This window comes from Loxodonta africana, chromosome X, assembly GCF_030014295.1.
Source record: "Loxodonta africana isolate mLoxAfr1 chromosome X, mLoxAfr1.hap2, whole genome shotgun sequence".
NCBI classification, from domain to species: domain Eukaryota; kingdom Metazoa; phylum Chordata; class Mammalia; order Proboscidea; family Elephantidae; genus Loxodonta; species Loxodonta africana.
The window spans coordinates 39,140,059-39,154,395 of NC_087369.1; the positions used below are offsets into that span (position 1 = coordinate 39,140,059).

Sequence of the window (14,337 nt, forward strand, 5' to 3'; positions counted from 1 at the left end):
CATCCATAATTTGTTATGATCCACATAGTCAAATACCTTTGCATAATCAACAAAACACAGGTAAGTATCTTTCTGATATTCTCTGCTTTCAGGCAAGATCCGTCTGACATCAGCTATGATATCTCTCTTCTGAATTCAGTTTGAGTTTCTGGCAGTTCCCTATCGATATACTACTGCAACCGTCTTTGAATTATGTTAGGCAATGTTTTACTTGTGTGTGATATTAATGATATTGTTCAGTAATTTCCGCATTCCATTGGGTTGCCTTTCTTTGGAATGGGCACCAATATGGATCTCTTCCAGTGTTGACCAGGTAGCTAGCTTCCAAATTTGTTGGCATAGAAGATTAAACCTCCAGGACTGCATTGGTTCATTGAAACATCTCAATTGATATTCTGTCAGTTCCTGGAGCCTTGTTTTCGCCAATGCCTTCAGTGCAGCTTGGACTTCTTCCTTCAGTACCATCAGTTCCTGATCATATGCTACCTGACGAAATGGTTGAACATCAACCAATTCTTTTTGGTACAGTGGCTCTGTGTATTCCTTCCATCTTTTTTTTGATGCTCCCTTCATCATTCAATATTTTGCCTGTAGGACCCTTCAATACTGTAACTAGAGGCTTGAATATTTTCTTCAGTTCTTTCAGCTTGAGAAGTGCCAAGGATGTGCTTTCCTTTTGGTTTTGTACCTCCAGATCTTGCCACATTTCATTATAATACTTTACTTTGTCTTCTCAAGACATCCTTTGAAGTCTTCCGTTCAGCTCTTTTACTTCGTAATTTCTTCCTTTTGCTTTAGCTACTCTGCTTTCAAGAGCAAGTTTCAGAGTGTCTTCTGACATCCATTTCGGTCTCTTCTTTCTTTCCTGTCTTTTTAATGACCTTTTGCTTTCTTCATGTATGATGTCCTTGATGTCATCCCACACCTCATCTTGTCTTCAGTCATTAGTGTTGAATGTGTCAAACTTATTCTCCAGATGGTCTCTAAATTCAGGTGGGATATACTAAAGGTTGTACTTTGGTTCTTGCGGACTTGTTTTAATTTTCTTCAGCTTCACCTTGAACTTGTATGTGAGCAATTGATGGTCGGTTCTGCAGTCAGCCCCTGGCCTTGTTCTGACTGATGATATTGAGCTTCTCCATTGTCTTTTTCCACAGATGTAGTTGGTTTGATTCCTGTGTATTCCATCTGGTGAGATCCATGTGCATAGTCGCTGTTTATGTTGTTGAAAAAACGTCTTGCAAGAGCCTGTCATGTGATCTCTGGCATCATTTCTATTACCAACGTTATATTTTCCAACTACTAACCCTCCTTCTTTGTTTCCAACTTTTGCATTCCAATCACCAGTAATTATGGACAAACATTTTGAACGCATGTTTGATCAATTTCAAACTGTAGAAGTTGGTAAAAATCTTCAATTTCTCCATCTTTGGCCTTAGTGGTTGGTGCGTGAATTTGAATAATAGTCGTATTAACTAGTCTTCCTTGTAGGCATACGGTTATTATGGTTGTATTTCAGGATAGATCTTGGAATACACTTTTTGACAATGAATGGGACACTGTTCCTCTTCAATTTGTCCTTCCAGACACAGTAGACCATATGATTGTCTGATTCAAAATGTCCAATATCAGTCCATTTCAGCTCACTAACGCCTAAGATATCAATCTTCAAATGTTCCATTTCATTTTTGACAACTTCCAATTTTGCTAGATTCACGCTTCGTATATTTCACATTCCAATTACGAATGGATGTTTGCAGCTGTTTCTTCTTGAGCCATGCCACATCAGCAAATGTAGGTCCCAAAAGTTTTACTACATCCAAATCATTAAGATTGACTCTACTTTGAAGAGGTAGTTCTTCCCCAGTTGTATTTTGAGTTCCTTCCAACCTGAGGGACTCATCTTCTGGCACTACTGTATTTTTTACACAAATAATGCACCCCTTCTATGTTTGTTTGACAAATATCCCCTCCCTGATCAGGTATTTTCATAAGTGCTGTTATGCCAATTTTTTTTACATGTTGCTGTAAAAAATATTAGTATAGTGCACTTACAAAAATATCTTGAGGGGGGAGGGTGCAGTTGGCAAACAAACATAAAAGATAGCGTTATTTCCTTAAAAATAGAGTGTATCAGAAAATGTTCTGCTGCTATTCATAAGGTTTTCACTGGCCAATTTTTTTCAGAAGTGGATTGCCAGGTCCTTCTTTGTGGTCTGTCTTAGTCTGGAAGATCTGCTGAAACCTGTCTGCCAAGGGTGACCCTGCTGGCATTTGAAATACCAGTAGTATAACTTCCAGCATCATTACAATATGAAAGCCACCAGAGTATGACAAACTGACAGAAAAGTGGTGTTGTAGCTGCTAACTATTTAAAAATCAACAACAGTTTTAGGTTCAAAGTATGTAGCTTGATTAATTCACTTCATTTCAGTCTTTTTTGGCCCAGAATTTCAAACTTCCAAAATTGATTTGGTATTGGCAACCAAACAACAAAAAAAAAAATCCATTGCTGTAGAGTCGATCCCGACTCATAGCAACCCTAAAAGACAGAGTAGAACTGTCCCATAGGGCTTCCAAGGTGCGCCTGGTGGATTTGAATTGCTGACCTTTTCGTTAGCAGCCATAGCTCTTAACCGTTATGCCTCCAGGGTTTCCAGGCAACCAAGAGGCGTGATATTAATAAATTATTTAATAAATCAAGCCTCTTCATCACATATTACAACACCACATACCAGATGGCAACCACTATGGAAAATGTGTGATAACTATCCAATTTTATAAAGTTTCATAATTTATAAGATAAAAATAGAAAGGACAAAGCTAATCTCAATCTTGCAAAAATTTTTAGGGCACAAGAGGGTTTAAGAATGAGTCCGTGACTGATGGAGAAGATGTGGGGATAAACATAGATATTCTGAAAATTACAGTCTCCAGCAGGCTATAAATCTGGCTGTTATCTTGATGTTCTCATTAAAAGCATTTGATTTTGAATGCCTCCCCCAATTCTATCAAATAACTTAATAAGAAAGTAGAGTTTCCTTGAGAACTTGGTGGAATGTATCTATTCTATAAAGATACAAGCTTGTGATTTGCCATGTTTTGTTTTTCCTTTTTGTAGTTAGCCTTCATTAATGTATAAACTATTTCTTATTTTCCCTGTACAGCAGGAAATACATGATCAACTTCTGTTCTTATTAGTAGAAGGCTAAATGATGCTTTAATGCCAGTGTAGAAAGCTAAACTAACATGCCCTTTCATCACAAGGAGCATTTTATTATAAAAATAGATTGAAATAATACATTTGGGAAATAGAAGCTATACTGGTAGGAACTGCAGAAAATTAACCTGCCATAGTAAAGTAGTCCCCAAGTATCTAATTCTAAATACACCCACTCCTTACTTATCAACATGGTCAGGTTCCAAAGACCAGGTTGTTATGCAAAAATCAGCATTATGCAAAAATGGAGGATGACCACATCAGATCACTAAATGGAGAGTTAGTATATCATTACATAACTGCCAAGTTACATCATTACATAACTGCCAAACCACTGAGAATCATGGCCCAGCCAAGCTGATACGGAACCTTAACCATCACAGCCAGTGTTACCCTCACCACGCACCTCAGCGTTCGTTACTGCCAGATGTATGTCGTTAATGCACAAAATAATTGGATAATAGATTTTTGACTTTTGCCGTAAATGTGAAATGTTGGATAATGAGATAGTTGATAAGTGAGGACTAGGTGTAATATTTTGTAAAATACGTAGAAATGAAACAGTTTAGTAATTTAAAACTTAAGTTGACTTCACTCTTTTAATAGTAAAACAAATCTATTATTTCAAAATCCAAAGAGATGACGCATTAATATAATATCAGTGAAAAAAAATCAATCCTACAGGTCATTGCTTGACTTTGTGGGTTAAAATTGCTTTCAAATTTTTATTATTAGCACTGCTGTATTGGAGGTTTCTGACTCCATTACCACAGAGGCAGGATTCCATTTCTTGTAATGGCTTACTAGCTTTCAAAATGCAAAGTTATAAGTACAGGCCACTCTGAGTAGATTTGATTTTCCTAATTTGAAAGAGATTGAACACCTTTCAGTAACTTGCCACAAAGGCAAACTTAAAAAATTTACAAGTTACTGAAAAACGGTGGAAAAATATACAGGCAAATGAATCACTGGCACATTTAAGAATGAAATACTTTTGAAATGTTGGCATTATTTATGGTTGGCTCGTTTTACCTTCTTTCCCACTGTTCTAATTTAGATCTCCCTCAAGCTGAAGAAGACTAGATGAGGGAATCCACTTCTGTCATTTTAATTTTACTGCCAAGTCCAGACTGTAATTTCTTCTCCCCGTGCTGTTTTCCAAATGTCGTGAGATTAGAAGGCTGTTTGTTTTTACTCAATTTTAAGTGTTTCTTCGTATGAGAAATGAATTGGATTATGTGTGAACATACCGGGTACATCTCCAAGGGAAACAATGCTAAAAATAGACTGCCAATCAACAGGTTTAAAATCTAATAGAAATGTTTGCAGTGTAGTATAATCCTTTGCAGCAGGGATGAGCAAAGCATGTGTAGTTACCTCTGTTTCTTCATTGCTTTTTATCTTCATATGAAAAATGAGTTTTGCTTTGATCTCTTTTTATTTATGTGTACATTAAATCAAGAAACTACATGATAGAATTTATACATCCTGGAACTGATAGAAATGCTGTTATCAATTCAAAACAATACTCATTATTGTCATAACTATGCATCAACACAGTAACAAAGGTTATATGTTATTCTCGAAGTAGCATCTCTAACAGGGTTGTTTATTTTTCATCCAAAGTAATTTCATCGCAATCATTCTTTAAATATGCTCCTTTGAATAGAAGAGCTGAAGAAATTATTTTGCTTAAACAGGAAATCTTGTTTCATGAAGGGAACTAATTTCTGTTCTTTCTCAGAAACCGAAGCTTAGAGAGGAGTGTATATAAAATTGAAAAAGAAAGCAAAAAAAGAAAGGATGTGTCTGCTATATATTTAACTTTCGTATTTTAATTGTATTTTTCTAATTAGGAAATTCACATTTAAGCTGCATCTGCACAGCATGAAGTTTTGAAAAAATAGCTGAAATTATCTAACAGATTTAATTCTAAATAGGCAATCTAAGAAAAAAAGTTAAAACTCAGAGTTTTCTATCAAGGAGGGATTTTAGCTTATGCCAAGTTGGGATCCCTACATGGAAAGCTGGGCGGTTGGAGAACTGAGATAAGGGAGAGAGAAGAAGCTAGAAGAACATTGAGAAAATATTGCATTAGAAGTTTTTGGTGTCCAGTGATCATGGAAAAAATTCCATGTTGTTCTACTTTATAACAAATGTCAGCTAGGAATTTTGAAACCAGCTATTTCCACCGCACTTCCTGTATCTGTATTTATTAATCAGTGATTAAAATTCAATCCCTCATCATTGAATTCCTAACTTCTTCGCAAACGCTTTCTCTGGCTTAACTTCTATAAAGCCAGCATCTATCCAGTGGTGTGCATATGGTTGTGAATATTGCTTAGTGCACAGTCTCCAAATCCATATACCCTGGTGCTGGGCTGCACCCACCAAGAGGAAGGGATTCTTTTTTCTATTCACACTCTGGTGTTGTGCAGTCCAGCAGCTATTCTGCCTCTATCTAAGGATAGTGCTTCCTCTGTAACCTGCTCTCTTGAATGGAGGGTGAGCTTTGTCCATGCTTCCTGTCTCATGGTTACTACTTATGAGAAAACATTTTCAGAAATCTGAAGTTCCCAAAGTTTCCTCAAATGGAGTGATCATACATTCTGGTTTGCCGGGAATAGTCTTGGTTTGCCTCTGTGTAATTATTCATAGTGCTATTTTTTAGTGTCTGTAGTAGGCTAAACAATACTGCCAGCCATCCCCTTATCCACACACGCACACAAAAATATAGCCAAGTCCTAATCCCTGGAACCTGTGAATGTTACCTTATATGGCAAAAAGGACTTTGCAGATATGATTAAGAATTTTGAGATGGGGCAATTATCCTGGATTATCTGGGTGGAATCTAAATGTAATCACATGTATCCTTACAGGAGCGAGGCAGAGGGAAATTTGACAGACATAGAAGAGAAGTCTATGAATGTGACCACAGAGGCAGAGATTGGAGTGATGTGGCTACAAAATAAAGAATGCTGGCAGCCACCAGAAGTTGGAAGCGGCAAGGGATAAATTCTTCCCTACAGCCACCAGAGGTAGTGTGGCCTTGCTGATACCATGGTTTGGCCCAGCAAAAGAGACATTGGACTTCTGGCCTTCAGAACTACGAACTATGAAAGAATAAATTTCTGTTATTTTAAGCAAGCTGAGTTTGTGGTAATTTGTTATAGCAGCCACTGTCAAAAATATCCCATTTTGGAAGAAAAATTTTATGTTCACTCTACCTCAAACCTTGACTCTACTCCTCCAGTCTCAAGTCAAAAAGGTCTTTCCTTTGAGGATCATGCCATCTGACTAAATGACTCTCAACTCCTTATTTGCAATTGAACAATCTTATAGTTATGCTATCTCCTTCTCTGATGTTTCAGGTTCTCTGACTATAACCAGTACCCCTTTGGTTGGCATGTTAGGCACTCTGCCTTCGCAACTTTCTTATCCTTCTCAAATTCAGTCATTTTAAGGCCCACTCCAGTTTTTGTTTATATCTCTGTTAAGATTTGCCAATATCCAAGATGGCCCTATTTCTTTTAAATTCAAATTTCCCCACCATATCAATACAAAATCCTATCCTCTCATATGCTCGACCCGCTACAATTATTGTCAACCCCATAGTAACCCCAGATACTCTATATGCTACCAATACATCAGCTTACCTAGCTCCTTTCTTTCCTCACTTAGCTATCTCTGTTGATTGCCTAAATTATATTCAAATAAATTTATTCAACAACTTTAAATTCCTGTCTTTATACCACACCTAACTGACCAAATCCTAATTCTGTAACTAACTCAACATTCTTCCCTCACAACTCCTATACTGAGTCTACTAAACTCGGTTACAAAAAAATAACATAACCCTATGGATAGGAAAGATTCATATTCTCTATTGCATTTGGGACCAGAGGAACACTGGCAGTCCTTTTACTTATTGTTGGTCTGCATTCTTTCTCATTGCTTTCAAAAAAAAAAAAAAAAACCCATTGCCATCGAGTTGATTTCAACTCATAGCAACCCTATAGGACAGAGTAGAAGTGTCCCACAGAATTTCCAAGGAGAGGCTGGTGGATTCAAACTGCCAACCTTTTGGTTAGCAGCTGTAGCACTTAACCATTAGGCCACCAGGGTCATTGCTTTCAGCTGCTGCATAATTTCTTGACTGTCTTTATATCCCATTCGGCCCATTTCCCCACACTCTCAGCTGATGAATTTGCCATCTATTTAATTAATAAATAGATGTGCTCAGACAGGAAATCTCTCAATGTTTGACCTCTAATTTTCCTATAACCTGCATGAATATTAATATTTCTCCTTTTTGCTGCTTTTGAAGGAAGATGTGTTCAGTCTTTACCTATGCTCTTGATCAAATTTCCTCTTTTATCTTATTTGATTTTTAAAATTTTTTTTATTGTGCTTTAAGTGAAAGTTTATAAATCAAGTCAGCCTCTCATACAAAAATTCAAAAATTATATACACCTTGCTATATACTCCTAGTTGCTCTCCTCCTAATGAGACAGCATACTCCTTCTCTCCACCCTATATTCCCCGTGTCCATTCAGCCAGCTCCTGTCCCCCTCTGCCTTCTCATCTCCCCTCCAGACAAGAGCTCCCTGAATAGTCTCATGTGTCTACTTGAGCCAAGAAGCTCAGTCCTCACCAGTATCATTTTCCATCCCATAGTCCAGTCCAATCCCTGTCTGAAGAGTTGGTTTTGAGAATGGTACCAGTCTTGGGCTAACAGAAGGTCTGGGGACCATGACCTCCGGAGTCCTTCTAGTCTCAGTCAGACCATTAAGTCTGGTCTTTTTACGAGAATCTGAGGTCTGCATCCCATTGCTCTCCTGCTCCCTCAGGCGTTCTCTGCTGTGTTCCCTTTCAGGGCAGTCATTGGTTGTAGCCGGACACCCTTTAGTTCTTCTGGTCTCAAGCTGATGTAGTCTCTGATTTATGTCCACTGTATTTTAAATATTTAATTGCCAGTTTCTTCTCTAACTTCTCTGTGAGTTTTTCAAAGCAGCAATATTATCTTCATTACCGTATTCCCAGGATGTCACCCAATCCCTGACACAGAGTAAACGTAGGCACCCCTTGTTATCTGAATCTAATGCATTCCTGAAAATGTGCTGGGCAGAAAACTTTCAAATAGCTATAGCATATATTCCATTTAGGGGCAATGGTGGTTCATTGGTAGAATTCTCGCCTTTCATGTGGGAGACCTGGGTTCGATCCCCAGCCATCGCACCTCATGCATGGCCACCACCCACCTGTCAGTGGAGGCTTGTGTGTTGCTATGATGCTGAATAGCTTTCAGTGGAGCTTCCAGACTAGGATAGACTGAGAAGAACGTCCTGGTGATCTACTTCAGAATATCAGCCGAGGAAAACCTTACGGATCACAATGGTCCAATCCGCAACGAATCATGGGGGTAGCACAGGACCAGGTAGAGTATTGTTCTGTTGTGCATCGGGTTGCCACGAGTTGGGGGCCAACTCGACGGCAGCTAACAACAACTACATATTCCATTATTTTAATGGAAAAAAATAAGTCATTCCTAGCACATCCAAAACTAGCAATTTCCCCACATATTACTAAAATGTTCTTAAACAACTATATAACAATCTAATAAGAATTTCTGCATAATATAAAATATTTAAAACATCAGTTACCTTATAGTTTAACACTTAATGGAGTAATTAGTAGGTATGTGTGCCGTTCACAGCTAAATAAAATACAAATTTCACTACCTTTATACAGTAAACATGCATGATAATAAAAATAGTGAAATAATATTGTCAAAGATTTGAACGATGCTATCTAAACTAGATCTGAGTTGGTAGTGGCCCCAGGTACTGGACATAAACAAATGCTTATGTCCAGCATAAAAGGGTTAATTCCTAAGGGAAAAGGTGGGGGCAATTATAGATGTAATGTACAGTATGTTTAAACACAGGGTCCAATCAAAAGGAAGCTAAGATATGGGAGAAACCCACCCTACATCTCCCAGCACCCTGCTAGTCACAGCGTGGTCTGCGATAGCAGGCTTGGCATCACCTTGGAGACCATTACTCATTTGATTTTAATTATCTCTAGTTCTTCCAAAAATTTCCCCATCTCTCCAGCTTCCTTTTTCTTCTTTTTAGTCTGTAAACACACTGGCATATTCACACAAACATACTCAAATAATTCTTAACCTTCAGATCCTTCCTATATACTGACACCAACAATAAGACAACTAAATTACTGCTTAGGTTGGTGGTCTCTACTGCCTTTCTTGTCCGTTGCTCATTCCAGGTTGGGTCCTTTCATCCTAAATTCTGATCCTCACAGATCCTTCTCACTCTTCTCACTTCCTCTATAGCTCATCTCCCCGAAACCAGGGAATCTTTTTTCACTTTGAGGAGGTGGGCAGGGAGGAGGGAAGCAATTCAAATGTTTCTGCTTATCATAACTTATCCTAAATGTAAATACAAATTATTCCTATTCCTCTGAGCCTAGGTGTTCTGGTTCAAAAGCCAAAATTTTATTTTTTTAAACGCTCCCCCTGCCCCCGCATTTCTGCTGAGTCATGGTCAATTCAGTTGGACTGAGTAAATGACAGTCAAGGGGTAGAAAGAAACAAGCTGAATGGGATGGGTCTGTTGAGTTCCTACCAAAGCTTCTCCTGTCGCACTCCTGATGCTGATTATGCTACCATTACTTTTCCACGACCTGCTCTTGCTTCACTCCTTCTTTTTGCCACAACTGGTAAAATAGAACACTTTGAAGAATAAAAAAAACTTTATGACCTTTATTAAGATGAAGGAGATTCACCACACTGATCACTGAGTAGAAGAAATTATAAAATGGAACTTTTAATATTTTAAAGCCATTTGGAATACCGTCCGCGTGAGTGATTCTATATGATGTACACATCTGTGGAGGGATGATGACCCCAGAGAATTTGCACTGACAGCCATGGAGGAAGAAATGCGTGAGTAACTTTTAATTGCATTTTTAATTGACCTTGCAGGAAAGGGAGACTCATATTTAATACTGAATACAATTACATAAAGATTCAAAAATATTATTATCCAAATACGTTTCCCAAGCTATTTTATGGTATTTTTAGAATCACACATGGTGCTTTGGTGGCACAGCGGTTAAGAGCTCAGGCTGCTAACCAAAAGGTCGGCAGTTGGAATCCACCAGCCGCTCCTTGGAAACCCTATGGGGCAGTTCTACTCTGTCCTATAGGGCCGCCATGAGTTGGAATTGACTGGACGACAAAGGGTTTGGTTTCTTTGGTACTGGAATCACATAATGTCTACACTCTGGATTCCTTTGGCAGTGCTAAGACAATCACCATCCCGGTTTATAGCAGAAGAGGTACAAAGTGGTTAGGAGATAAAGCTTACTTTCTGCCAGTTTTTTTTTACTAATTTATAATAAATAACTTTACCAAAACCCTGAAAAGTCTTCAGACATGTTTTTGAAACTGTCAGATTTACAGTTAATACATGCAAAACATGTAATTTTAAGGTGGCCAATTGCTTTCCCAGCCAAATGGATATTTATGTAATTTATAATCACTTAAAATCAGTAATTTTTCCGTATATGTTTTCACTTTAAATAAAGCTAAGGGAATTGTTTTAAAAATTGAATATGTCTAATTTTTTACAAAGGTATTTGTCCTGAGAACCTTTTTCAGATACCTTTTAGGGGACTAAAAGGATTGTATGGTTGCTGGGTGCCTGTCAAGGTGACTTAGATTCATACTGACCCCCTATGACAGACTAGCACTGCCCCATAAGGTTTTCTAGGCTGTAATCTGTATGAAAACAGATCGTCAGGTCTTTCTCACAGAGCTACTGGGTGGGTTCAAACAACCAACCTTTCTTTCATTAGCAGCCAAATGCTTAACCATTGTACCACCAGGGCTCCATATACATATGTCATGGTGATCACATGTATTATAGAGTAGAGCTGAGCTCCATAGGGTTTTCTTGGCTATAATATTTACAGAAGCAGCTTGCCAGGCCTTTCTTCATGGTGCTGCTGGGTGGGTTTGAACTGCCAAACTTTGGTTAGTAGCCAAGTGCAACCTTTTTGCCACACATAGGGTCACCATAAGTAGAAATCAGCTCAGTGTAATGGCATATAAATCTATATTTGTGTCTGTATCTGTATCTGTCTTAGTCATCTAGTGCTGCTATAACAGTAGTACCTCAAGTGGTTGGCTTTAACAAAGAGAAATTTATTTTCTCACAGTCTAGTAGGTTACAAGTCTACATTCAGGGTAACACCTCCAGGTGAAGGCTCTCTCTCTCTGTCTGCTCTGAAGGAAAGTCCTTGTCATCAGTCTTCCCCTGGACTAGGAGATCCTCCGTGCAGGAACCCCGGATCCAAAGGACACACTCTGCTTCTGGCACTGCTTTCTTGGTGGTATGAGGTCCCCAACTCTCTGCTGTCTTCCCTTTCCTTTTATGTCTTGGAAGATAAAAGGTGGTGCAGGCCACACCCCAGGGAAACTTCCATTACTTTGGATAGGGTTGTGACCTGAGCAAAGGTGTTTCATCCCACCCTAATTCTCTTTAACCACAGGCAGAGATTATGATTTATAATACATTGGAAAATCACAAAATAGAGGACAACCACACAATACTGAGAATCATGACTTAACCAAGTTGACACATATTTTGGGGGGACACAATTCAATCCATGACAATATCTATATCCAGATAGAAAAATAATTTTAGAAATTATAAGGTAAGAAATAATCACTGTTTAGTATGAGCAAAAACAAAAGTATTTTTTTTTTCAGATCCAGATCATAGACCAGGCAGTCACTTGCCATGATTGGCAGTATATGTGCAATGGTTAAAAGACAATGGTTGCATGCACAGGAAATACAATGTTGTGTAAAGGAGGATACATGGAGCCCATTCTCTACATACTACTGGGAAGAGTCAGTGTTTCCATTGATGTGGGGAAGACTAAAGGCGTAAGTCTCTCTTTCAAACACAGAGTCAAGGCAGAGGAAGAAGTAGCTGTACAGGACACAGTAACACCTTACTGAAGAGCTTTCCAGTTAGTCTCCTAGAAACTTCATTATGCATTTATTTAGCATCAACAAAGAGAAAGAGCATTGACCAAGAAGATACTGGACTAGACGTACAAAGTCAATTAAATAGTCACTGCCCTCATGCTATCCTGCTAATTAGATGACCTGTGTGAGGCTGTGCCTGTGTGTGCACACCTGGCAGGTGATCTCAAGTTGGCTTTTATATTCTGAAAAGAATGTGTATTAGATTAATTTTGTTTTTTTTAAATCAATGTTCAATTTATTAAAATTAGAAATTAAAGCACCCGGTTCTTCCATAGGCTTTAGGTTCCACATTAAAATCTTGTTATTTTACTATTTAGAATCTAGAAAATTTAGTAAACACTTTTAAAGGGCTTTTGGAAAATACTTGTTTGCATTTAAAAACATCTTGAAACAATTTAAGCTGCATTTATAAATGTAATACTCAGTTTCCATTTTTCAAACACAATTATCTAAAGTAATTCCAAAGCCTTCCCAAATATTAAATATTTCTACGAGTTAAACTTTCTATGAAAATACATAAATATGATGAAACTAAGGACTGGGTATGTTGGGGAAGTGGGAGGTGAAACAGATCCAATGTTTGTGAACCTTTGCCAAACCCAGGCTCCAATCAGCAGTTGTGGGCCCAGGTCTTACTAAGGAGCATCTTCAGGCCTTAGGATCTCCTTCTTGCACTTCCTTAACAAGAGGGGACCCAAGGGCATTTCCTTAGTGTGAGGAGCATATTAAGGGATGAAGGCCAATGATGTCTGGCTTCTAGACAAAGCTTCCCTAATTTTAACTCATGCTCATCATTTTGATATTTGTGGTAGAACATTGTAACAGTTAGGGTTGTTCAACAATGGATTAGACTGCCTAATAAAGAACTGAACTCCACGGCACTGCAAAGGTTCAAGAAGGTGCTATATGACCACCACTTTTCAAGGTTGCTTTACTGATTTTGAGGCTAGACTAGATAAAAGTAAGTGCTTTCTAACATATCTTAGTGGTTTTTTAGTATTATGGGAAAAACCCCACAAATTTTAGAGTTAGTCAAAGCAGAAACAACTTTTAAGATCTTTGTGAGGCAGTGATTTATATTGTAGTTTTTCACAGCAGCCTAAGATTTTCTGAGAAGGTTTTATTTCATGTAAAGGTCTGAGTCGGAATCAACTTTTTCATGTAAAGGTTTGAGTCAGAATCAGCTCTACAGCAACTGGCATCCCATTGCTATTAAGCCAATTCTGACTCACTGCGACCTTATAGGACAGAGTAGAAATGCCCTATAGGGTTCCCAAGGCTGTAACCTTTAAGGAAGCAGTCTGCCACGTCCTTCTCCTTTCGGTTAGCAGCCAAGTCCTTAACTACTGCACCACCACAGGTATAGATGTTAAGATTTAAAACACATATTTGTGGGGGACACAATCCAAACCATAGCATCAGCAGTTACTTCTGCTTTTCTTTTGTGGACTTATTTCATAAGAAACATATTATTAATTTAATTTTTTCCACGGGGGAAAAGATGCTTATTTTTCTAGCTCACACTTCATGTAACTCATTTTTTTAAGAAAAAGCAGAGGAAGGAATTTATCTTTGTTCCACACATTAAAAACCTGTTGCCCTCGAGTCAGTTCCAACTCATGGTGACCCTCTAGGACAGAGTAAACTGCCCCATAGGGTTTCCAAGGAGCAACTGATGTACTTGAACTGCTGACCTTTTTATTAGAAGCCGAGCTCTTAACCACTGCACCACCAGAGCTCCTTGCTCCACACATTAAACCAAAAACCAAACCTACTGCCGTCGAGTCAATTCTGACTCATAGCAACCCTACAGGACAGAGTAGAACTGCCCCACGGGGTTTCCAAGGATCGCCTGGCCGATTCGAACTGCTGACCTTTTGATTAGCAGCCATAGCACTTAACCACTACGCTACCAGGGTTTTCGCTCCACACATTAGGAATTATCAATTCAGTAGAAGAGTTTGAGTTTGGGGGGAACATGTTCAAAGATGACAGTTGAGACTATCATACTCAGGTCTGGGGCTGGGGGGATGGA

General features: G+C 38.5%; 1 non-coding gene across 1 annotated transcript; it reads left to right on the forward strand.

The window, feature by feature from the left end:
* Positions 1–8,387: 8,387 nt before the first annotated feature.
* TRNAE-UUC (transfer RNA glutamic acid (anticodon UUC)) lies at positions 8,388–8,458 on the forward strand. Its single transcript has one exon. It is a non-coding gene; the product is annotated as a tRNA-Glu (tRNA).
* The last annotated feature ends 5,879 nt before the right edge of the window (positions 8,459–14,337 follow it).